At 42.2% G+C, this 27,300-nt stretch overlaps 1 long non-coding RNA gene across 18 annotated transcripts in view; it reads right to left on the minus strand.

Moving 5' to 3' along the window:
- LOC308560206 overlaps nucleotides 1–26,907 on the minus strand; it is a 363,790-nt gene extending 336,883 nt beyond the window's left edge. For 12 of the 18 annotated variants that reach the window (XR_013999281.1, XR_013999282.1, XR_013999283.1 and 9 more), the window contains exons 1-2: nucleotides 24,537–24,792; nucleotides 22,688–22,924 (exon numbers count right to left, since the gene is read on the minus strand). This is a non-coding gene — a long non-coding RNA (uncharacterized lncRNA). Of the gene's footprint in view, nucleotides 1–22,687; nucleotides 22,925–23,978; nucleotides 24,065–24,536; nucleotides 24,793–26,835 lie in introns of those variants that run through there. The other 6 variants (XR_013999280.1, XR_013999292.1, XR_013999293.1 and 3 more) reach the window with 6 other exon arrangements.
- Between the last annotated feature and the right edge of the window lie 393 nt (nucleotides 26,908–27,300).

The following is a 27,300-nucleotide window of genomic DNA, read 5'->3' on the forward strand; positions in this document are numbered from 1 at the left end:
TGCTGCAATGAAGAATATTGAAGCTCTAATTCAACCTTTCACAAACATCATTTATCTGCACAGTAGGGCAAAGATCCTGGTCCCACTGTGAGCATCCCTTGTCTTCCTGTTCTACTTTTACCACAGAAAATGCAATAAATCTTTCCTAAAATATACACCTGGCCATGCATAGTATAGAATTAATTCAACAGCACCTGTAGCAAACCTTCCAGAAATAATTTACAATAATTTGCCAGGATTAACCTTTTGATAAAACATAAATTTGTCTAAATTTAAAGCACTTTAAAGAGGTGCAGAGGTCCACTTTTATTATATAAATGCTGTATCAGCAAGGTGATGGAGTCAAAAAATACCGATGCTGAGAATAGCAACTGCTCTGTTGGACTTCATCTTTAGTGCAGTAAAACAGAAGCTTGGCATTTCGGCATGGGAAGAAGTGATTCACAGCCGCATCTTCCTTGGTTAGTCCTAGAAATGTCAAGCCCTGTAATTAAGGAGGGACACTTGCAGCTACACACACTCAGTATGCAGTGGCGAACGAGGAGTCTACATCGCCGCATTTTAAAATGCTTGCAGATGTACGTTTTTAATATTCAATAGCCACCATCTGTAGAATTAGAGGATATCAGACATTCCTAGAGACCATCCACTATAACACAGAAGAATCCAAACTGCTTAGGGGATAAAAGCTTTCAGTGTTGGAAGCAGTTAATGTACACTCAATTACCTTCAAACACTGGCCAATAGCCCACACCCATAGTGTCCTTCTTGAAAGTGTGGGGGAGGGGTAAAATCACCCAGCTATTCAGGATAATTGCTCGCACAGACTTTAACTTTGCCAATGTGGTTTTTAAAATTAAATATATAATTCAATTATGTATAACCAAATATTAATCAAAATGAATCCAGTGTTCCTGCTAACAGAATTTCTATTTCAGGAACACAGACTGTCTAAGCCAGATGACAAAGGTCTTACAATGCTAAGGGCTGTCTTCCAGAAGCCAGGATCTTCCTGGAGGCACTATTGTGCTTTGTGGTGACCCTTCTATACCTGAAAGAAATCCTCATAATTAACGGAGTTCAAGTGTTTTGCTTTTATTGCATGCGGTGGTAACTACAAAAACTTTAGCATATTGGAATACACTTATTACAGGGTATTCAACATTTATAAGCCATTTTACTGCAAGTTTCCAGTGCTCGAAAGGGTAGGTACCTGATGAGTTCTTCCATGATAAAATGTAGAGCAACCAAGCCTTTCAGGAAAATTTCAACTCTACTAATCAGAAATACTCCTTAACTAATTCCAACTCCAGGTCTGGTCGCACTCCCATGCCCCAGTTGCCTGGGGCCCTTCTGCAGGTGATAATATGATAAAGGGGTGAACAGTGGCGCTCTTTTCTTCCCTGGTTGCTTGAAGATTGGCCTTCATCAGGAACAACACAGTATCCAGACCAGGAAGTTCATGACCAACAGTCTACTTCAGCAGAAACAAACGGTCATTGATGTCCTTCACCCTGGGAAGGTAACAGTACCCCAAACAGAAATTCGGGAAACACTAGCCAAAATGGATAAGACCATAGCAGATGTCATCTTTGTATCTGGATTCAGAACCCATTTTGATAGTGTCGAGACAAGTGGCTCTGGCATGATTTATGATTCCTTGGATTATGCAAAGAAAAATGAACCCAAACATAGACCTACAAGACGCGGCCTGTATGGAAGACCTCATGGAAACAACGAAAGGACAGAGCACAGGACAGAGCAAAGAAAGTCAGGGGGCTGCAAGGCCAGTGTTGGTGCTGGCAAAAGTGAGCTGGAGACTGGACAACAGAGGGATAAAAATTCTTCAGTGAGTTTATGGGGTGATTGTGCAGGTTTTTCATGAGAGAATTAATAAACTGAAATCTTAAAGAAAAACTGATGCCCTGGCCTGTGTGGTTCAGTTGGAGCATCATCCCAGGTTGCGGGTTCGATCTCCAATAGGGGTGCATGTGGAAGGCAACTGATCAATGTTTCTCTCTCATGTAGGTATTTCTCTCTCTTCCTCTCCTTTCCTCTCTCTCTAAAATCAATCAATAAATATATATATATATATATATATATTTTTTTTTTTTTAAACTGATTCCACTCTTCCTTGGATGACCACCCAAATCATAAAGGCAGGAAGGGGCACAATCTGCATAATAGGGTCAGGCTTTATCTCAAGCCCTGTAACTAACCCCTTCAGCAAATCACTCAGATATGGTGGAAAGAACTGATCACCTCTCTCACAATCCAAGAACCTGTTCCAGAATGAACCATCTCTGAGAGTGTCAAGCAATGTTAATAATACCAATGGAAATGCTTTCATAGCTCATCGCCAGTATGTACATTGGCCCTTGCCTCATTTCAAAGAAAAATATTTGATGCCTGTGTTAGATCTCTTTATCCACGCTACTGTCAGAGCTTTTGAACCAAACTTTTAAGAGCCAAGAAAATAAAACTTTATTGGCTCAATAAAGACTGATGTCCAGGGCTCTATACTCAGAGTTATTATTGAGAATAAAACTCTGTTAAATTATGAAATATACCAAGTATCCCTAAGTATTCAACATTATCATTTAGTATAAAAAGTGAATCTGCCCTAGCCATTTGGCTCAGTGGTTAGAGCATCGGCCCATTGACTGAAGGGTCCTGGGTTCAATTCCAGCCAAAGGCACATACCTCGGTGGCAGGCTCCCGGTAGGGGCACGTGCGGGAGGCAACCACTTGATGTGTCTCTCTCACATCGATGTTTCTCTCTCTCCCTCTCCACCCCCACTTCCACTCTCTGAAAAGCAATGGAAAAAAATCCTCCGGTGAGGATTTAAAAAAAAAAAAAGTGAATCTTCAATCTAGGGTCAGTAATTGCAAAATGAAAACAAAAGCCCACTAGAAAAGTAATTGAGACACAGTTTCTCACTATCATAAAGGAAATTATCTTATCACAGGATTTCCTGCTAATCCATCAGTTGAAATATATCATACAATAAATATTTCCTAGGTTTGAAAATATTGGCTAGACCTGCCTCTTGCTCCCCTGATGAAGAGAGATGTCTTACCAAATGATTAAGAGCTTAGGCCCAAAGAGGAAAATTACTCTATTCCCAACTATTGTCCTAACAAAGTTAAAACAAAGGTTTAAATAGCAAATTCTCAAGATGGGAAAGTGGTTCACACTTACTAGGTTTCTTTTTTTTTAAATCTTCATTCATATGCTATTTATTTCTTTTGCACCATCTAGTATGAGTAGCTGAATACAAAGTATAAAAATAAAGCTGAATACCATAGTTGACCATACCCACCCACCCATTCTACATTGCGGTTTTTTTTAATTGAATTTATTGGGGTGACCTTGGTTAATAAAATTATATAGGTTTCAATGCACAATTCTATAATACCTCATCTGCATATTGTATTGCGTGTTCACCCCAAGCCTATTAGGCTTCTTTACAAACAAAGTTAACGAAACACCAGATCTGTGTGTAAATGGAGAAAATCAAATATTTCTATTTTCAAGTCATCACCTTTTCTTCTTTCTTCTTTCCCCCCCAAATAAACTAGCTCATTTTTCTTAAACTAGATATGATATCTGGAGCTTAGTAACTGCTTTCTGACTCAGAGAAACACTGCACAGTGATTATCTTATTTCCACAGGAGGGAAAATACGCACCCACCTCTCATCCACCCCTTCATTACCACAGGGATACAACTTGTTCCAGAAGTTCTGCAGAGATGGTTCCCTTTCCGAGCACATTCTGCGCAAGATAAAGCGCAGTGCAAAGTCAGACAGACTAGTTATCCTTTCTCAGAGAACAATGTCCAACATTTCCATTAAGGAGCACTGTGCCAAAGAAAAGATGTCCAGTGCCCTTAACCTCACAGCAAATGGGACCCTCAGACTGATCTCCCTAAAAGAAAATGCATTAGGCTTGCCAACTTCCACCTATTCAAAGCTAAGTCAAATATATGGTTTTTACAACCAATGATTCAGAGAAAAGGGAAACCATTGCATTCACAGTGATCTAGGCTCACTATCATTAGTACCCAAATATTTTCACAGCAACATTTTAAAAGAAAAGCTAAGAGGGGCTCAGTTTTCTTCATTTCAATGAATGCTTATTTCAACTGAACAGTTATCTATGTTATAACATAAAATATACAAGGGCCAGTTTTGTGCATTTTTGTGTATATTTTTTCAATTTACATAAGAATGAAAACAAAAAACAAAATTTTATTTATTTGTTTATTTGAAAATATAATATTTAGCAAAGTATTTTGCTTTTATTAATGCATTTTAGAGCTCTGTTTTCAACCACAGAGTTAACAATTCTTTTCCAAAGTCTGTGTGTGGGCCAAAGTTTTATACAACCCAAAGGTTTCTTTTAAAAATGGAAAACAGAAGAATCTTAACACCAGCCTCAATAATTATAATATTCTCACTAAGTCTGTCACGGTTTTGTCAAGTGTTGTTGAAATTATAAATTCTTCCCTTGATGAGTATTCCTCTGCTAACAACTAAAGGACGATAAAAGACCGCTTAATTACTAGTGAAAGCAACAGCAAACTGACTGTGCACTCCCAAGAACAGACTTCTGGCGCTCACCCACCTTTATCACAAAGATCACCACACTTAGAATCAATGAGCACATGTCCATAAAAGTACTTAAGTTATACAAAATTTCTTAGCAAGTATAAGAGAAAATCTATACTCCAAACAATTTATATTATTTAAAAACAAAAAAACAAGTATTTGACCAAACTTAGATGAGCTTTGGTAAGATACTGAAAGAAATTTTACCTATTATCTCCAGTGATTTCTTATTATTTGTTTCAGTCTTACCCAAAGCAAGGTAAACAAACAACGGCTAAGAACATTTTCCTATCATAAATTTCATATTCCCAAAATTTATAAAATCAGCAGAGGGTGAAATGGGCCTTAGGTAGAATGAGCAGTCTAGCTCTATCTGTAATCAATTCTCTATCATGATCACTTTTCCCCACTAGATTAGAGATATTGGCTTGATATTGGTGTATGTTTAATAGAAATGCATTAATGGAGTCTGCAAATTCAGCTCATTAGCTCAAGAAAGTTAACTAAGGGTGTCCTAAGTTTTCCTACATGTAAATGCCAGTCTTATATTTCTTGACACCTTCCACAGCCCTGTACAGGAGCTACCTGGAGCAGCCCATGTTGAACTTACTTTTTTTTTTTAATGTCAATTATCTTATTTTAATCAAATAAGTACATCAAGTTCTTGCCACCTGGGGAGTTGACTTTGGGGAAAAATATTATAAAAAATTAGCAAATATAGGAGAGATATCACCCATATTTCCTGGAGTTTGGGGCTCAAAAGAAAATGTTAGATAAGAACTAATTCCAGCTAACAATGAAACTGAGTGTTTCAGCATTAAACCCTTTGCAAAGGTTATTGCTATACATTGAGGCAAATATTATCCCATTTTCTAGAAGGGGAAGCTGAGGCTTAAGAGAAGATAAGTAACTTGCCCAACAATAGAATGGGAGAAAATCTTAACCTCAGATTAATGAAACCTTGGTCATAGACTCTAAAATTTAGAGGGTATTACATATCTCTAAGTGATGAATTTTTATTTTGTAAATTTTGTTTCAGTTGCATAGCTGATATGATTTTTGTATCAGTTCACTGACAGGACTATACATGTGTTCCACCAATAGCTTATAAAACCCAAGTTTTACATCTAGCTAGCAAGAATAATGTTTTAAAATAGGAACCTCCAGATGGTACAAACACTTGCTATCTAATATGGCAACCCCTAGCCACGTGTGGCTTTTGAGCACTTGAAACGAGGCTAGGCCAAATTGAGATGTACTCTAAGTACAAAATAAACACAGGATTTTAAAGACTAAAGAATGTAAAATATCTCATTAATAATCTTTGTTTTGATTATATGTTGAAGTTGTATTTCAATATTTTGAGTTAAATAAAATATATTACTAAAAATAATTTACTGTGGCTACTAGTAAATTAAAAATTACATATGCAGCTTACTTTTCTCGCTCGCATTATATTTCTCTTGGACAGCACTGACTAAAGTGTTGAGAACATTGTTCTGTGCTCATTTTCACAAGACAAGTTACAACACTGATGTGAGCCCAGGACACCGAAATTGCTAGTTAAGGATCTGCTGACATTAAAACTTGTAGATTTTAATTATTATTCTGTTATAATTCATTCAGTCAAATAATTATTTATTGAGCAACTGCTATGTCTCAGGTAAAATAATACAATATCTGGTACATGGGCCTGTCTGTAGGAAATTTTATAGTGAATTTTTTTTTTAATGTATCTTTATTGATTTCAGAGAGGAAGGGAGAGGGAGAGATAGAAACATCAATGATGAGTCAGTCATCACTGATCTGCTGCCTCCTGCACACCCCCAACTAGGGATCAAGCCCGCAACCCAGGTATGTGCCCTGACCAAAAATCGAACTGTGACCTCCTGGATCCTAGGTCGATGCCCATCCATTAAGCCATGCCCAGCCAGGCTACAGTGAATCTTTCAGGTAAGGTCCCAGTCACACTATTTAATACTTTGGGTATAAGGCTATAGCTATTAGTAGTAAAAACTACAGCTGCTCTATTTACAGTGGGATTACATCTTAATAAACCCATAGTAAATTGAAATATAGGTCAAAAATGTGTTCAATACACCTAACCTACCAAACACCATAGCTCAGCCTACCCTACCTTAAACATGCTCAGAACTCCTACATTAGCCTACAGTTGGACAGCTGAGTTTCATCAATTGCCATCCTCTTCTTCCTCTCACCAGAAACAGGAGACACAGGTGGGCATTTTGTAGACGTGATGGGATGTGAAAACACAGAACATAATATGAAAGAAATGCTGGCAACACAGTAGAGTATCCGTTGTACAGTTTCTGAATGTATATCAATTTTGCACCATGATAAAGTGAAAGAAATCTTAGGTCAACCCGTCATAACTCAGGGACCATCTGTAAATGGCATCTTTGGAGCATATTTAAAATATGGCAGAGCCCTGGCTGGTACGGTTCAGTTGGCTGAGTGTCATCTTATGCACCCAAAGGTTCCATTCCCAGACAGGGGATATGCCCAGGTTGTGGGTTTGGTCCCCAGTTGGGGTGGGGGTGGGGCAACCAATTGATGTCTCTCTCTCTCTCTCCCTCTCTCTCTAAAAAAATCAATAAAAATATATTAAAAGTAAAAAATTTAAAAAAAATAAAATATGGCAGAAAGAGAAAGGAATGGTCACAACAACAATCCAAGAATTTTCACTAATTGGACAAAAGAGGGGTTGTCTTTTTTTTTTTTTAAGATTTTTTAAAAATTGATATTTAGAGAGAAACATCAATGAGAGTGGATCATCAATCAGCTACCTCCTGCACAACCCCCACCGGGGAGAGAGCACAAAGCCCAGGCATATGCCCTGCGCGGCAATCAACCCAGCAAACCTTTCAGTGCATGGGATGCCACCCAGCCGAGCCACAGTGGCCAGGGCAGGGTGGGCTGTCTTAAAGCTAACACTGTCTAAGGTCGCATTCAACCTTAATCAGAAGATCAGGTAATCATGTGAATACAAGTTCCATTCAATGAGGAAAAAAGATCTCTTCCAAATCTAGGGCACACCCCACCCACCTGCATAAATAAGGTGGAAATAACTGTAATTTCAATTTTGCCATACTTCTGTAAATACTTGCTCTACTTTCTTACTAAAAACAGTAAAAGTGACTAAATCTTGCAAACTCTACTAGTATATTAACATTTCTGTGACATCAGGCAATGGTATGAGTGCTTAAAAAATCAACCTCACAGTAAATATGTAAAGAAACCGATACCTATATGTCAACAAAAACAAGATCCACACATGAACCACAATGCCGCATGGTGTGTAATTTCCCTTTCCTTCCTCATTAGTTTAATAAAACTGGTTAAGTGTTTTAGCAATTTATTTTAACTCCTACCTGGTCTAGAGGAGACCTTGTCTCCCTGCCGAAGAAAAACACAATGCCCATAAGAAATGCCATAATGTTGGAAAGAGCAGTGCTCACCACCAGGCCAGTTTACAGAGCCAGGATTCCAGATTATTTTATGCACCTTCTCTCTATGTAAAAGCAAACTTTGTATTTCCCACAGAACACAATCCTGCAGTTCCCAGTCAGCCAGTCCCAGAAAATGCACTAGGGGTTCTGCTTGAGTAAGAACCAAGCTCATAGTTTCAAAATTGCATTTCATGGAAGATTTGAGCAGAAGACATTTTGTGTTTGATCCAGGAATCCCAGAACACTGTCATTTAGATATTGTCAGTGCAAAAGAGAAAGGGAGCAGCCAGGTAGCGCCTAATTAAGATGTCAAACCATTGCCTGGAATGACTCACTTTTCTTGTTCTGCTAGATAAAGTCTTCTTGGTGGAATTATTAATATTCCAACATAGCAGAGGAATTGTTACATTAAAAGGTGGCGTAAATCCAAGCTTCAAGATGCAATAAACTCATGAGAGAGTGAGCCTCAGGGGCATTAATTTCTTCTTTCACAAATGAATACCCAGATCTTGCTGGTCTCACTTCTCTTCCAATAAAATTTTAAATACAAATCTTCGGGCTCTGAATTGCTGAACTACTGAAGAAGTCAGTTTGAGGACTCAAGTGTTTGAATGCCTGCTATGTGCAGAACTCCGTATACTGACTACAAGCCAAGTACAGAGGAGACCTTGCCCGACCCTTAGAGAGTGCACAACCTGTATTAGTGTCCTAGGGCTGCTGTAACAAATCATCCCAAACTCCACGGCTCAAAACAATAGAAACGTCTTCTCTCACGATCCGGAGGCCAGATGTCCAGAGTCAAGGTGTAGACGGGCCATGTGCCCTTCAGAGGCTCTGGGGTGAGAATCCACTCCTTGTCTCTTCTAGCCTGCGGTAGCTGCTGGTACTCCTTAGCATTGGGCCACACATCATTCCAATCTAGGTCACGTCTTCACATCACCTTCTGCTCTGCTCTGTAGGGATGATCCCCTTCTGCCTCTTTCTCTTATAAGGACACTTGTGATTGGATTTAGGGCCCACCCAGACAACCCAGGATAATTTCCGTGTCAAGATCCTTAACTTAATCACGCCTGCAAATACCATTTTCCTTATATGATAACATTTGCAGTTTTCATATATTAGGGCCTAATCTCTTTGGGGTGCCATCATCCAGCCCACAGACACCTAGCCTCCTCAGGGAGGCAGGGCCACCATAGATGAAACTGAAATGACTGAAAACGGGCAAAGCTGCATAAGTAGGTGCTAAACTGTGTGGCACTAAAAAAAACGTTCTGCCTGAGTTCAGGGAATGTGGTCCACACTGCCTAAGCTGGGACCGGATGAGGTGCTCCTAACTTCTCTTAGCTGTTCTCAAATGATTTTGTAGGCTTCTGAAGGGCCACTCTCAGCCTCACCGTATCTATCATTCTGGCTTACATCTTTATTTTACCCCACTCTTTCACATTTCTGTTCCACCTCATTATGATCTTATCAGGATTTTTGTTGCTCTTTTTGTTTGAATTGTTACTGTCACTGTTTTTCTTAGGCCAGTCTTTTCCCGGCTGATGTGAGCTATTACTTTATATGATGTGAGAGACACAGAAAGGTGTCTGCTGCCCCAAATTCATACACTGCAGGTCATGTCACAAGGTCTAAAATTCCTCACATTTCTTCTTTGAACTAAAGCGCAAAATGCAAATATTATTTTGTAGTGGATTATACATTTAATTATGAAGTTACTGAGTCCTCATGAAAGAAATCTTCGGAATCTTATTTCCAAAATAAATGTTTGTCCAAAGATTAGCTCTGTGGGGTTTGTTAATGAATGTTCTGTGAGTTTCAAAAAACAAAAACAAACAAGATTTTTAAAAAACCAGAAGGGACCATGATTTCATATTCAAGAAGTTAAAAAAAAAAAAAGAAGAAAAGAAACTAACCACCAGATATCTCAGGGCATTTAGACGGCCTGGTGAACCTTCAAAAGGGACTAAGCATAGTGTATAGACTTCCCCAAATGTATTTATACACAGAGGCCTCTTTTCCTCTTAAGCTACACCATGGCAGGAACCATGTCCATTTTGCTTAATTTCATATCCCCAGCACCCAGTCCAATACATGTAATAGGTACTCAATGATATCTGAATGAGTAGACTGGTAAATGGACGGATGGATGGATCGGTGGGTGGATGGATCAGTGGACGGGTGGGTGAAAGGAATAATATTTTGAAAGTCTCACTGGCTCTGGTAGACCAAGAAAAGGAAAGAAGACAAAAGGAAGGAGAGAACATGGCAACGGGAGGAAAGGGGACTGAGAAGACAGGAACTGTAGACTGTAGCAGTCAAATTTCCTGCACAGCACATGACAATTTTGTTCAAGGCCAATTCTGATCAGTGAGTTATGACTAGAGAATATTTATATCCTTATGCCATATCTTTGGTGGAAAGGCAGTGCTATGAACTGAATGTTTGTCTCTCCCCAAATCCATACGTCAAAGCCCTAAGCTCCAATGTGATTATATTTGGAGGTGGAGCCTCTGGGTGGTAATTGGGCTTGAATGAGGTCGTGAGGGTGAGTCCCATGATGGAACTGGTGCTCTTATAAGGGATGAAGAGACCAGATCTCCCTTTACCTCCCTCCACCTCCCTCTCTCCCCGCCCCCTCTCTGCCAAGTGAGGGTACTGCAGGAAGGCAGCCATCTGCAAACCATGAAGTGGGCCCTTACCAGACACTGAATCTGCCCATACCTCGACAATAGGTTTCCCAGCTTCCAGAACTATGAGAAATGTTTGTTGCTTAAGCCACACAGTCTGCAGGATTTTGTTACAGCAGCTCAAGCCAACCAAGATAGGCAGCATGGCACAGTGTTGGAGTCAGACATACCAGGACCAACTCACAGTTCTACCATTAACAGCTTCCATTTTTTCACCTACAAAATGTGGATAACAATGCCTACTCTATGGAGTTGATGAGAGACTTAGTGATCGTTTCCCTGAAGACTCATGTATAGGAATCTCTGAGCGTTTCTTTTACATACAGTTTTAACTCCCAAGAGAATTCCAAAGTGCTTTATGGAAGCATATGACTTAGAAATATTACTTAATTGACATACTGTTCCCTATAAATGTTTTTTTCCTCCCTCCCTTTCTTCTTTCCTTTCATTCTCCAGTTTCCACTAGGTAAAGGACAGTCACATAGTTCAAAGTTCAAAAGATACAGGAGAGAATACCATGAAAATTCACCCTTTTTCCATTGGACCCAGGCATCCAGCTCCCCTCTGTAAAGCATCTAATTTTACTAGTAACCAAGTTTCAATCAACAGTTGCTTGTAAATTAGGCTCAGAATTAAATATTGCTCATTGCGGGTTTAAGCAACTCAAAACAAAATGCTTTATTGTTTTCATCACTCCAGCAGGTCTCCCAGCAAGGCTAACCTGTTTCAGCCAGTGTGTTACAATTCTTATGTGGATTAATGAAATAGTCTGGTTAATAAAGAATCAGCACATATTTTATTCATCCATCACCAGTTTTCAAAGAATCTGAACACTAAGATATATTTGACATAAAGTGGTACTCAGCACAGCTTTATTCTTCTTAGATGATTGAGAGGCTCTGAATTTCACCATACTTCAGGGATGTCATTGTTGGTATGTGAATCAATGCAATGCCCCGGAGAAGGGCAGAAGTGATAGCAAAGGAAGAGTTCATTTTTTGGAAATATGTTGGATGAGTTTTTTATTTTTAGGATCTAAGATTACTCTATAAGAACAGGAGGTTGAACCTGAGACCACTGGGGTTGGCCAGCATCCACTGAATTAGCCAGCTCTAAGAAGTGAAATGTAAAGATGAGACACAAGGACAAGAAGCCACTGCAGATTAGGACCAGAAAGAGTTAATGCCAGTGACAAAACAACTGGGAACACAAGAGACCAGGATATGCAAAGATGTACTATTTGAATCTGCACACCAAGTCAGGGAATTTGCATGACTAAGTTGAATCAGTAGCTAAGTAATTACTTAAATTGATGCAGAACTGGGAGTCAGAAAATAAGATGGGGACCACTGATGCTTAGACTCTGAGCCCCTTTTCTGGGCACCTGGATCAACTCCTATGTTCCAATGTTGAGCTGACTAGTCAGGCAAGCTCATCTCTGGCTTTGGAAGCCTCCTCAGGCACAAATCCTGGGAACTCCGAAGGCCACACCACGGAACAAGGACTTGGCATGAGGATAACGATATATAACGCATCCTGCTCTTAATTTGTTTACTTGCATCTCAAATATATACACTCATACCTACTTGGCTAGAAACCTACACAATATATTTAGGAATAGTAGTTTAATCATTACAGTCAAGTGAGATTTTTTAATTTGGCTGCAGAATCATGCAGAATTCAACAGAAATCTTTGAAGAAAAACATTCTATGAACTTTCACTCAAATTCCCACGCTGATACAAATGCTGAAAATTTATTATGATAGAACCAAGGTTTATTTATTCCAAAGACAGAATGACAAGAAGTGAATTTTATTTATTATTTGAACTATCCTAAGCTACAAAAAATAAAAGAAGCTGAAAACATATGCTAGTACATCATTTTTTGTTACATAACCATCTCTCTTCTAATAGCTAAGGGCAAACCTAATACAACAGGGAGTATTTCATCAGGGTTCTCACATAACTCATTGTGCCAACCCCTGATGGGCTCTCCATTCCACACTGATCTACCACTAGGAACTAGCATCCTGAGTGTACTAGCGCAGTGTGATATTTTTCCAGAGGAGGGGAGCAGACAGGAAGGGACAGCTTTCAGAATATCGCTTTGTGGTGGCAGCTAAATAGAAAGAGGAGTAGAAACATGGAGTCACCACACAAGGCTAGAGAGCCAAGACTGCCCAGTTTGGGGTGTTTAAGTTTTTAGACTTCTTTCTTCTACATCTTACTTGCATCCCAATGAAAGAATGTGAACGGGTCTCAGTTATGCACTCTAATAGCTTAGCTCACTCACTGTAACATCAAGGGTTCACCCCTCAATTCAAACAGTTGTGAAGCCATAGGCCCAAAATGGGCCTCAGGGATGAAACATGAGGGCCACCAAAAGTGGAAGCAATGGAAAGTCTAGTGTGTAGTACTGAGGGAGCTTCATATTATCCTCTTCATTCCACAACGGTACTGAAAAGCAGCAGCTTAGGAAGCCTCCCAGTTAGATACTCAGTCTATCAGAAGGCCAAGTTCAAACGGAGTATACCCAGACCCAGGGGAAAGGAAACAAAGAATGTGTAGCTCTGCCCAGTTCTGCTCTAGGCTTTTTAGAGAAGACGTCCTGTACCCTCTACTGGAGTGATAAGATCCAGAAGGCTAGTAAGACCCAATTCTGGGATGGGGTAAAGAAGGCATGGATCAGGTCAATCAGGCCTACCTCTGGCCTAGGCCCCATCTAAAAGGACGAGAGTGTCCTTAAAGGCTCATTACAGTCCAGAGCAGCTGCTCACCAAGTAGACAGCCCAGAGTAGTAGCTAGAACTATGAATAAAGAGTATGTCATTGCATGGAGTCCCTTTAGGTAGAGATAGATAGATGATAGATAGATGATAGATAGATGATGATAGATAGATAGATGATAGATAGATAGATAGATAGATGATAGATAGATAGATAGATAGATAGATAGATAGATAGATAGATAGATAGATAGATGATGATAGATAGATGATAGATGATAGATAGATAGATAGATAGATAGATAGATAGATAGATAGATAGATAGATAGATGATAGATAGATAGATAGATGATAGATAGATACATAGATAGATATAGATAGATAATAGATGGATGATAGATAGATGGATAAATATATAGATGGATAGGTAGATAAATAGATAGAACTAAGCTCAAGGACAAAGCAAGGTGAAGCCACAGGGAGGCCTTCTCATCGTAAGCCTGCCCAAAGCTTCCTTGGCCATCTGACTTGAAGACAAAATGAGATGAAAAGGTGATCCAAAAATCTTTCCTTTTTTTGTTTTTTTGCTATATTATGGGGATTCTATGAATACTGTTATGTACCATCCTTTGGGAGCTCATTACAAAGAATGGCACCATCCCGTTAAAACCTAGTAAGCAAAGCTCTTGAACACTGACTAGTTTCACCATCTTGCCGGCTGCTCAACTGTTCCATGCAACACAACCTCTCCGGAATCTGAGAACACCAGCGGAGTGCACTATCCTCTTTTTAAGCGTGATCAGATGTTTGGGTCCCAAAATACACTCACAGTATTTCCACAATAAGGATAAATCAAATCAACACTAACGTAAAAAACTGTCGGTTTGAGTAGGACCCCTTCAGGGAACATCCTCTCATCTTCATCTGCATTACTGGTCCCCAATTAATGGATTTGCATTGTCCGATTTACTAGTCTGATAACTTGGGCTAGATACGTCTCCGAATTCCAACTTCCTTACCTGTACAGTGAGAATGTTACCATCACTTACTACTTGGGATCCAAGTGAGAATCAAGTGAGATGTATAAGTAATTGCTGCACAGAAGTCTGAGGTTTCTGCAATCGTTATTACTTCTCTGAGAAACAGAACACTGAGCTATAAATTTTAAGATGTATACTTTATTCCCACTAAGACTAATAAAAGAAACAAATTTCTCTTCTCTTCTTGGTTTTCTCTATCTCTGGAATGAAATTTCCCATTATGAGAGAACTACTAGAGTTATTTGAATCTTTTTTAAGTCACTATTTAATTTGAAATATTGGTATTAAAATGACAGTTACAAAATTCTAGGCATCATAGTCTACACTGTTACCTACTCTAAGATTTGAGGAAAGAAAACGAAATAGTTTTAAGAGCAGGAATGTCACAGGAAACAACTTCAAATTTAATTTCCCCCCACAATTCTCTGTAACGATTGCCTAAATTATCTATTGATGCATTCTGACTACCAAAAATTTTGCTTCAGATTTTCAGGGACTTTCAAGCATGAATCATTTGAAACTTCATCATCCCACTGAAATTAACATGTTGACCCATCTGTTCTGGATCTTGCAACAGAGAGTAGCATCAATATCCTACACATATAGTGGGTTTACCTATCCTTATGCATGTAATACCTCACAATAAAAAATATATTTTAAAAGAGCTGATAAAAGAATAAGGTAGAACTATGAAAATACAACTCTGTTGATTTTTTTTTCCACCCAAGCTCAAATAATTTTGTCAAGTTGCTGCCAAGTTGTCCAACACTTCACATTGTCTAAATGTCTTTCTATATCTTGAGGATTTGGTGGCTGTTCACTTATACTTAACCAAGATTATAAAAAACTGTTACTGGGATGCCAAAAAAGTTACACGGCACTTCACCAGAAAGGAATGCTGGGGCTTAGCAACTGCCCACAGAGTCACTCGCCAAGGCTGTGCTTATTTCGCTATTGGTTTGGACAGATTAATTTTCAGAAATTCTTAATGCGATAAGCAGAAAGTAACCTGAATTTCAATAGAATGGATTATTTCTGTTCGAGTACGTGGCTACCTTTTAAATCATGGTTGCAACATAATCACAGCACTTGGCTCTCTCCTTTGTATGTTTGAATCAATAATACATCCTGAGCTTGACACATGGACATAGGGCTGACTCTGTGGGTTGCCTATTCAAGATCCATCTCCCTCAATTTCGTTCTGACACTGGGCACCAGTGGGCATTATGGGCCCAGGGTGCTGGCTGAGCTGTCTTAGCCTCTCAGAGTAATCTCATTTCCCTTGCCAGTGTCTAGGTTTTGTCCCTGGCTTCCATAGTTACCCTGGGAAGACTTCTTGTGGACTTCTTTGAAAGTTTTACTCACTCTTAGAAAGATATGAAAAGCCAGGATGTGGTGAAACTGGAACCCTCATACAATACAGGTGGAACCCTCAAACCTGTAAATGGTATCGCCACTTTGGAAAACAGTTTGGCAGTTTCTTAAAAAGTTTTAATTTACCATACAATACAGCAATTTGTCTCCTACATATCTGCCCAAGAGAAATGAAAACACCTGTCCATGCAAAAACTTATGCAAAAATATTCACAACAGCCCTGGCCAGTTTGGCTCAGTGGTTAGAATGTCGTCCTGCAGACCCAAGGGTCACGGGTTCAATTCCCAAGTCAAGGGCATGTCTCTGGGTTGCAGGTTCGATCCCCGGGTCCAGTCGCGATATGAGTGGGAGGCAACCAATCAATGTGATTCTCTCACATCAATGTTTCTCTCTCTCTCCCTCCCTCCCTTCCACTCTCTCTAAAAATTGATGGGGAAAAAAATATCCTTGGGTGAAAATTAACAAAAAAAAATATTCACAACAGCATTATTCATGATAGCTAAGAAATGGAAACAACCCCCATGTTCATCATCAGGTGAACAGAAAAGCAAAATGTAACATATCCATACAATGGAACATTACTCAGGCAATAAAAGGAAAAAGCTAATGACTCCTGCTAAATCATGGATGATCTTCAGAAACTTTATGGTCAGAAAGAAGCCAGAAAAACAACCAACCAAACAAAAACAACCCCATTAATTGTACATTTCACTTATGTATGAAAGTCCAGAAAAAACAAATCTATAGAGAGAAAGTACATTAGTGGTTCCCTGAGACCAGTGAGTGGGAACAGAAATTAACTACAAAGGGACGCAGAGGATATTTTGGGGGTGTTAGAACGTTCCAAAAGTGGTGAAGGTTGCACAACTCTGTACATTTACCCAAAGAAATCATTGAATAGAGTACACTTAAAATAAATATATGTATATAAATATATGGCAAGGATTCAACCCTTTCTATCTTCCTATCTTTGGTTCTCAAGTGGAGACACGATGCTTGAAGGTGCAGCAGCTCTCTCAAGACCAGAAGGATAAAGTCAGCTAACCAGGAACCATGACATTGCTGAGATGCTAAATTAGCCAGTCCTGGAATAGTCCTATTCCAAATTTCTTTAATGTGAAACTAAAAAATAAAAAAGTCCTTACTTTTTAAGCCATTTTGGTTAAGTATTCTCTTACTTGATGCCAAAAGATCCTGATTGACATAGACTAGAAATAGCCACCAGAGTCTCTTCATTGGTGTACAATTCACATGCACATATACTTTTTAAAAAATCTTTATTGTTAAGAGTATTACAGATGTCCCCCACTTTTCTCCCCATTGCCCCCCTCCACCCGGATCTTGCCCCACCCCAAGCCTTTACCACCTTATTGTCTGTGTCAATGGGTTATCATGCACATATACTTTTAAAGGAAGAATAGAATTTTGAAAATACACCTGCTATAGGCTGAAAGTTTGTATGCCCCCCAAATTCATCAAAATTTCTATGTCGAAAACTAATTTCAAATATGATGGCATTTGGAGGTGGGTAGGGCTTTGGGCAGTGGTTAGGTCACCAGAGTGGTGACCTCTCGAATGGGATTAGTGCCTTTATAAAGAGACTCTAGAGAGCTCCCTTGCCCCTTCCACCGCATGAGGACACTGCTAGAAGACAGCCGTTTATGAACCAGGAAGCAGGCCCTCACCAGACACTGAATGTATCAGCACCTTTATCTTGGACCACTCAGCCTCCAGAGCTATCAGAAATAAATTTCTGTTGTTTAGAAGCCACCCAGCCTATGGCACTTGTTTATAGCAGCCTGAACTAAGTACCTTTGTGGTGATGTACATATGTTCAGTCATCTCTAACACATTGTGTATAACTATCTTATATGACATGAGGGACATTGTGTACAACTATCTCATGTGACATGAGGGGCATTTAAGATGGCACCTAGCAGTTGTTTTATTAAAACCATATTTCAATCCAAGCTTGAACTAGCACTTGCCATCACTCCAGCCTCTCTCTCATCCACTCTCCTTCAAGTTCAGTATGAATCAGATGGCTTAAGCATCCCAAATACATTCCAGTTATCATCCCATGTGTCATCCCTTTTTTTTTTGCACATTATATTTTCCAAGCCTAGACTTTGACCACATATTAAAATGCATCTATTAAATCCGAACTTGGGAAAGTCTTCCCTGACTCCAAAAGGTAATCACTCCCTCCCCTGATATAATCCTATACTTTGTACACACCCTTATTGTCACCTCTATCACATTATATTGGAATTAGTGCTTTTGGTTTTTTAAATACATTTTATTGATTTCAGAGAGTGGAAGGGAGAAGAGAGAGAGAGATAGAAACATTAATGATGAAATAGTCATTGATCAGCTGCCTCCTGCACACTGGGGATCGAGCCCGCAACCCAGGCATGTGCGCTGACCCGGAATCGAACTGCGATCTCCGGGATCCTAAGTCAATGCTCAACCGCTGAGCCACACCCAGCCTGGATGGAATTAGTTTTATTATTACTATCTCCCCTAGCATGAATGACAAAGGATTTGAAGCTAAAAGACAGCTCTATCTCATATTTGAACAAATCACTTTGAACTTGGGTGACTGAACAAATCACTTTACTTTTGAGTCTCAATTTCTTCTTCTGTAAGAGAAACATAGATATTATCATCCCATCTCTCTTAAACTCTAAGATAACATAAATGAAAGCATTTTATCAATTAGAAAGTCATGACTAATTTTAGTTAGGCTAGGTAAGATTTCCTAACGGTATGTAATGGACCATACAAATTAGGAAAAAGATACAACCTGTCATCATTTACCAAAAGTATTCTAGCCAAGACTACCAGCACTGACTTCCCAAATGCCTAAAACCAAAGACCTTTCTCAACTGTCATCTTGCTCAATCCATCAGCAGCATTTGACACAGGTGACCTTGCCTTCCTCCTGCAGACACTTTCTTCAGTGGGCTCTGACGCCAGTGGCAGCCCCTTCTCAGTACTCTTTACCTGCCCTTTCTCACCTTCCCCACTTACACATCTGGAGGGCCCCGAGGTTTAGCATCTAGACCTCTTTTCTTTCTATCTTTCCCTTGGCGATCTCATCCAGTCTCATGGCTTTAAAGAGCATTTCATTTCTTCCAGCTCACAAATTCATATCTCTAGGTTTCTTCCCTGAAAACCAGACTTGTGTATTAACCTGCCTAGGTGCTTAAAAGGTATCTTACTATTAATATGTCCAACCTGAGCTCCTGGTCTCCTCTACCCCAAGCCCCCATTTTATCTGGGTTAATGGGCATTAGGTGCTCTTGCCAAAAACCTCAGGATCATACTTCACTCTTCATCTTTCTCTCATAATTCCTATCCACCCCACCAGAAAGTTCTCCAGCCAAAATATCTTCAGAATGCAACCCCTTCTCGCTGCCTCTATGCTACTTTTACTCTCATCCCAGTGGCCATCGCCTCTCACCTGATACCTGAAATGGCTTCCGAAATGATCTCCCTGCGTCTCCCCTTGCCCGCCTCTGATCTGGCCTCGCCAGAGACATCTTGTTACAACACTAATTACATCAGATCAATGGAACCCTATATCCCTCAATGAAAAAGCCAAAGTCCTCACAATGGCCTTTAAGGGTCCATGTGATCTGCTCGTCACATTCCCATTTCCTTTATAACTTCACCTCCTACCACCGTCCCCTTTGCTCACTCCATTCCAGCCACTGGGTCCTTGCTGATGAAGCAGGCACGTGCCATGCCTCTGCCTGAAGGCTCTTCTCCCCAATATCATGAGGCTCATTCATTCACTTCTTTCATGGCATTCCTCAAATGCCAGGAGGTCATCCCTGGCCATCCCACTGAAAATTGCCACCCCTTTCCCTCCCCCACCTTATCTCCCTTTCCTGGTTTATTTTACCCAATAGTAGTTGCTGCCTTTTAACATATACTTTACTGTCACTAGTAAAAGCTCAAGAGTGCAGGGATTTTTTATTTATGTATCCTCAGCACTTAAAACAACGCTCAGCACACAGAAGCCACTAAATAAAGATTACTTAAAAGAATGAATACGGAAAGAATGATTGAGCTGAGTGGGTTTCATAGCTTCATGAGAAATATATTTCAGACATCTGTAGCTTAAACAATAATAAGCAGAACTACCATCAAAGTTCTTAGAAATGATTGGCACTTAAAAAATCAGCAAATTTGAATTTATCACTTTAAACTGCAATTACAATTTATTACATTAGTAGTTACTATACTAATAATATCTGCCGATTAAAACAGATGTGGTCCACAAACACAAAGATTTGGATACATCTGGGGGAAAAATATTTTCCCATTTAAATATTAACTGATTTCATATTTTTCTTATCACTATCATTTCTAGGCAACTATCTGCTGGTAGATTACAAATGAAAAGAAGCAATACCTTAACATTCCCATCAGAAACTTCCTAAGTATAAACGAATATCATTTTCATCAAACTAAATAATGACTCAGAGAAGACAATGTATCCTTCTAAATTACAAATCTAGAAAATGAAAATCCAGGATGTTAAACTTCATTTCACAGTGATGTGCTAGTATTCTAAGTGTTGTTTATACTAACTGTGAGTTTTCTATTTAAATAGAGACCATTCCATAGAAACTAACACCAAAAATGTGCAGTAGTTCATTTCCTCCTCAAGAAACCACTGAACCACCACTTCACACTATAACTGAAAAATGAATAACAAAATTTTTAAACTATACCTAAATCTACTCATCATTGATAACATGGAAAATAGAGAATTTGAGTAAATCAATTCTAGAAACTTGCTATTATCTCAATCCACAGAAATTTCTACATGGAAATAGAAGGGCCACAAATCCCAAGATGAAGCCATGACCTTCAGCAACACTCTCACACATAGTAATAATTAATAAATGTTTGTCAAAGTAAATTAAGCCACACTCAACTGGATAAAAGACTTGAACAGAACATATTTTCAGAGAAAAACATTTAAACATGTGAAGAATTCTACCCAAATTGACTTTGAATATTTCAGTGAATATTTTTGGTTAATGTGGCTTGAAACTTGTAAGGCAGTCAACAAAGAAAGTCGGGAGTACCAAAATGTCACTAACTTATTCCGAAAGGCAATAATCATGCCTTTTATTATATGTTTAGAGATACTTAGCCCTCTGTTAAGTTTTTTCGTTCATATATGCTTTTAGAAATGAGATTAGTGTTATGATCCCCACTTGCAAACCAGGAGACTGAGATCCAAGGAAATCAAGTAATCTAGCAAAGGTATGGTAAGTAGTTGCCTGGGCTAGGATTCAAACTCGGGTCTTTTTTACCCCAAAGTCTATTTCTAAACTTCTGAGCTCAACTCTGGGTGGCCATTAGAACAAATGCAAACATATTCACTTCAGACATCTGTAGGCAAAGCACTGGATGAGAGATAATACTTTACTCTCTTACCCCCCAAAAAAATTCCAGCAGATAAACTTTTGTTGAAAACATTTGAGGAACTCTGACATTTCCATACAGCACAACTTTGCCCAAAGTATACTTTACAGAAAATTTAAAACACATTTCCTGAACTAATATTCCCTGAGCTAAGAATTCATACAAAATAATTATTAATACACATGAAGTTATCCACGTCAGTAACTCTATTGTTCAACAATTAAAAATAAACTTCACAAGAGAGGATGCACCTTAATTATAGGAGCAATCAGCAAATCACACAATCTTAAAGATTTCTTAAAGTTTCTTTCACCCAACCTTCATTTTATAGATGGTAAGCTAAGGTCCAGGAACACTAAGTAGCTTGTCCAAGTTTAAACAACTAGAAAGAAGCAAATCTTAATAGTTTTTACTTGTAGCAGGATAAAAAAATTTCCAATTCCCAATTATCTTCTTTGACCAGATCTTAACATTTCTCAAAGTAATGTATTGATGATATTCTCCATCTATACCATTTAAAACCACCTTGAAACAAGTCTTACAACTTAAATCATTTCAGAGTAAAGTATTTTAAACAAAGAAAACTCTCACTTTCCATGGCAAACAAGGAAAGTTAAACAAGAAAAGTAAATACTGTATCAAAATACTTTTATACTACCAACAGTATTTATGTGAACTTTTAATTGCTTTCTCACAGAGATAGACAAAAAATGAATTGTAAGACTTAAAAGTGGGAATAGAAGACTCTTAATGAACCCTATAAAAACTTGATGTATACCATAAAGACTAAACATACTTACAGCCTCTTTGCTATTACATAGTCAAGTTTGCAGTCTGTTAGAACTTGTACTTAATACTGACTCCCAGTTATTAGGAGTTCATTTATTTCTGGTTACTTTTGGATTTTGTTTATCAAAATGAAATGTTCCAAAGTGAGAAAAAAAATAATGCAAACCCCAAAAGTTCTGCTAACATAGAAACATTCACTACCATATTTAAAAACAAAACCAGTCACAAATAAAATAAGGCATTTGCATATTGGACACATCACTGTTATATAACTTTCCTAAGTGACAACATAATCCACATTCATATGGGTGCTAATGGTGAAGGACACGTTGTAAAATGAATAAAATTTCATCAGAAGTACTCAAGACCTCATTCCAAATGAAAAAAGAACCTACCAAACCCAGTTTGAAACAAGGCAATCCGAAGTCATAAATCACTTCTATCGGGCCAAACTCAAAATAACCAGACAATTCTCTAATGGCATTAGCACCAGCCCCCAAATGAAGCGCTTGTGGAGTATTTAAAAAGAAAAGTACCTTCTTTAAGGTGGAGAATTCCCAGTGATCAAACTGTAGTAATCCACATAGGGAAGGCATCCTAAAAATTCCAACACTTTAACTTCTAAGCAACTCCAAATGAAGACGTTTGATAACTTTTCCTCCAGGAATGACGTGGTGGTGTATTGGTACTTCCATAACGTTCACTGATAGAAAGATCCCGTAAGAACAAAGCACTGGGTGATGCTTTCTAGATGCTGATAATAATAATCACACCTGTACAATTAAAATTAATTAACGTTAGCTTCCAATTCATTCCACATACTCCGCTTCTTTAAAAATGTAACCATGCCATTTACATATTTCAGTCATTGACGTGAAAATTCAAAACTACATAGTTCTGGCACTTGAATCCTTTCTACCTGCAAGTTCTAAATAATGGATACAACTATACAAAAGCATGACTCTGAAGAAGTTGGATATTGCATTTGTCATGTCAAAGTGAAAAGGTGGGAAAGTCCAAGGGTGTGAGGAAAGCCTCTAGCTCTAGGGTGGGGATGGGAGAGGAAAGTGGAGGCGTGATACACTACCTTGGTATTTGGAATGATCCCATAAAACATACCTGAAGATAACGACCTAAATTTGCATTGTCGGATTCTAGAAGCCTGTTCCGCACATTCCTAATATGTCAACGCAGCATAAAAGCTGAGGCACAGTACATTTGCCCACTTTCAACAAACTCCCAACTGCCGCCCCTAGATGCTTTTCTTTTAACCAAGTGACAGGACGAAGAGACAAGTTTGGTGGGAAAGTGGGAAAGCGCTGAAAGAAACGTCTGATAAAGTGGAGATGTTTACTAGTTGCACAGTGGTTGCCTCATCTGAGCAAGAACCAGCCTAGAAACAGGGCGAAGGGAAGCTACTCGGGAAACAAAGTTCGGGAGTCTCCCTGCCTCTGCGCACGAAGGAGGCTGCGCTGCCTCCGCGCCCCAGCAGCCATCCCTCTCGGGGCGGGCGTGGCACCGAGAAACAAAAGGTTAAAACACAAAAGGCGGGCGGAGGCAGGGTCTGAGGACCTTCCCGGGCTCACGTTCTGCTTTCTGTTCAAACACTCAAGGGGGGGGGGGGGGGGTAAAGTGAGAGAGGTGATGATGGGTCCCAAGGACAGCATAGGTTATTCTGGGTGGGTGGTGAAACTGAAGGGCACACGGGATGGCCGACTCTAACTAGTGGTCCAGGCCCCATCCCTCCATCCCTGCATCTCTGACAGTCGGGGACCTGTGGCTTCCCCCACCTACCCCAGCCCCAAATAAATCCTCCTGGACTCCCACCTGTCTGTTCCAGTCCCCTGGACCACAAACACGGGAGTCCACACCCCTCCGACCCAAACCTCTCGCGCGTTCTATTGTTGCAGCTTTGGCATTGTGCGTTAGGTCTGCCGGGCGCTCCGCAGGCTGCTAAGTTATAAAACGGTGAGGAAGGCCCCCCCCCCCCCAGCTCCCTATCTTTTTCTCTCTCACGACAAAGTCTGGGCGAGGTGGGGGGAGGCTGGACAGACCCCCACGCACTTCAGCGCGTTTTCTCCCGAGGGCGCGCAACTGGGGGGAAGCGAGGCAACGCTCCCTCCGATGGATACCCCCCCCCAGCCCCCAGCCCCTCATAGAAAGGGGCACTTGAGAGAAATGCCCGCTTGGCTTCTGCCTGTTAAAAAAATGAACAAATAAAACCATCTCTGCAAGTTCGTTAAAGAACAAAAGAGAAGGGAGCGGGGAAAGGAGGTACAACTTTCCAGCCAAACTTCGTCACTGGACGACTCCGCGGTCCTCCAAGGGCGGGGAGCGGGCGCGTGAAGGGGCAGCGAGGTAAACAAGACAACAGCCTGCACTCACCTTCTCCCCACTTGGTCACACTTTCCAGGGACGTCCTCCCGCCGCCGTCCGCGAGGCGCGCGGGCACTTTTGTGGGGCCTGACAGCGCAGAGAGTGGCGGCGGCAAAGTTGTGAGAGGGAGATACCCGGGCGTCCGGGGCGAGGGGAGGAGAGTTCATCAGAGTTCCCCCCTTTGTTCCCAGTCCCGGAGCAGACAAAGAGGCGGCGAGCGGCGGCAGGTTCTCCCTCTCACCCCTTCTTCCTCTCCCCTCCCCTCCCCTCCGCCCTCCCCGCCCCCTCCCTCCCCGCATCTCCCGCCCCGCGCGCGAACCTCCGAGGCGCCGGGGCCGCTCCGTCCCCAGCTCCACGCCACTCGACCCGACCCAGCCCTGCCCACCACCTCGCTCCAACTTTCCCCGGAGATGCCGGCCCCGGTCCCCTCCCTCCCTGCCATCTCCTCCCCAACCCGCTCACGTCTGCGGGGGAATCTCCAAAATCATTGTTTCCGGGAGATGCGCCTCTTTGTTCGCACTTTCCCTGCCAATCAACGCGAACAGTCCACTTTGGCATCGAGTTTCCGTCAGTTTTTCATCGTCTCAATTAGACAAAACGCGAAGGGCAGAGGGTCAAGCCCAGAAAGATACAGGCGGTTACACAATCGGAGGTGTGGCTCACCCCAGGCTCTCCATCCTGGATCCTCCACCCGGAATCCCCCTCCGCCCAACACACCCAGGCCGCTCCGAGGGGCTCCAAATGTCGGAGCGCGCGCCTCCCCCGCCCACCCCCACGCAGTCCCTGGAGAGGCCCCTGATCCTCAGGACAAAGCCCAGCGCCAGGGTACCTGTTGCTGCGGGCGCCGCGCACCCCGGCCCGGGGACTCGAGGGCGGGTCCCCACCTGGACCCCGAGCCCACCTCTCAGACTCAGGACTTGCCTGAACCTCAATCCGCGACGGCAAGGCTCTGGATGGCCGCGCTCCCTCGGACCCTGCAGCCAGGCGCTCCTCGCCCGTCTCCTTCCCTTCTCCGCTGCCTCGTCCTTGCCCCGAGGGTCCGACTCCGGGTCCCTGGCCGCTCCCCATCCCATGCCCCTGGCGCGGCCCAGCCGAGCATCCCCTCTTTCCGAGACCTCCCCGTCGCCGGGTAAAGTCAGGTGCCCGGGCCAGGAACAGCTACGGACCCTGCCTCAGGTCCTTTACCAGTTAGTCGTTCCCTGGGTTCCAGAACTGGGCGCCCCACCCTCACCTCTCCCCATCTTTAGACCGTCGTCCCAAATGCGGCCCACAGCCCTGGCTCTCTGAGTGGCTCAGAGCAGCGCCAACACGTCTTATATGTAGATCTCACTAGAACTGAAAAGAAAGAAAGCCCAGAGGTGGGGAAAGTAGGAGTGGGGGGGGGGGGGCCGCGTGGGGAAGCAGTTTGTAGGGCAAAGGAAAACCCCAAACTTCCCAAGGCAAACACCCACCCTCCAGAGGTACGGCAGAGCGCACCTCCGCGTAAACCCTCTCTCCATCCTCGACGTGGGATGGTGAAGTTTGCGGGTAATGGGTTGGGGGAGAGGAAGGAGGCTTAGGGCCTTGGGACCAGTGCCAGGGTGGGGGTGGGGGTCGGGGTGGAGGTGGGGGAGATGCGCGGGGGGGGGGGCGGGAAAGGAAGCAAAGAGCCCCTGCTGGGTCTGGAATGTCGCGGCTGGAGGTCCCCTCCCTGGCCCAGCGACTCCTGGCCAGGTCTGTCCCCCAGAGCAGAACAAAGGAGCCGCGAGGAGCGCTTCTGTCTCTCCTCGGGCGACAGCCCCAGCCCTGAGCTCCGCTCGCAGGAGCCCACTCCTGGCTCAGAAACTTCGCGGCCAACTTCCCCGGGAGTGAGCGCGCGCGGCGCGGGGTACAATTAGGAGAAACGGGGACGACCGCATCCCGGGACCAGAGATGCCCACTTCCTCGCCCTCCCCCAGGCGATAGGAACCTCTCCTTGCGCCGCCCCGCCCGGCCCCGCGCGCAAGGCGACCCACGGCGCGGGCGGAGGGGACCACGCGCTTTCCCCGCCGCCCTGGAAGATCGAAACGAGTTTCTTGAGTTCAGACGCGGGCAGCGCCGGGCAGTGGGGTCTGAAGAAATAGGCGGCAAACAGAAGCGGGCGTGGGGAAGGATCGGGGCCGCGGCCGCGGCGTCAGGCTGGGGGCCGCGGCGAGGGCGCGTGGGAGCCGCGCCCGTCGGGCCGGGTTCCTGCGCGCGTCCGGCCCTCCGAGCCGGGCCAGCGGCCCCGGGGCCGCCGCGTCTGGGCTCCGGCTGGCCTCGCCCGCGTCCGGGCGCCGCGCCTCCTCACCTGCGGGCCGGGCACCTGCGCGGTTCCTCCTGCAGCCCCGGGTGTCCTGGGCAGCTCCTCGCCTCCTGGCAGCCCAGAAAGCCTCGTCTTAGGTTAGGGATCTGGAAACGCACCACAACCAGCCACACAGCGAAAACAGCCCCCACCCGCTCTCGTCTGGCACACTTTCCTCTTTGTTTAATTATGATGACTTCCAGAATTCTCTTTTTAGGAGAACTGTACCCTCCCCCCAACAAAACCTTCCTTTCCCCTATCCTCAGGCATCTGCTTGGAAAATAGTGAAAAGTAGACCATTCTAGTCTGCCTCTGGCAAATACTCGAGTTTAGAGCAAATCAACTAAAAGTCGCTAACTTCTACATAATACGCAATAGTCCACTTCCTGTTATAGGGCACTGATTAAATCTTAAAACATGATCAAACCTTTGGCAATATCTACTGCTTGTCTCTCTTTTCTCAGGGAATGA

The sequence above is a fragment of the Miniopterus schreibersii genome (assembly GCF_964146895.1).
Source record: "Miniopterus schreibersii genome assembly, chromosome: 8".
Classification (NCBI taxonomy): Eukaryota; Metazoa; Chordata; class Mammalia; order Chiroptera; family Miniopteridae; genus Miniopterus; species Miniopterus schreibersii.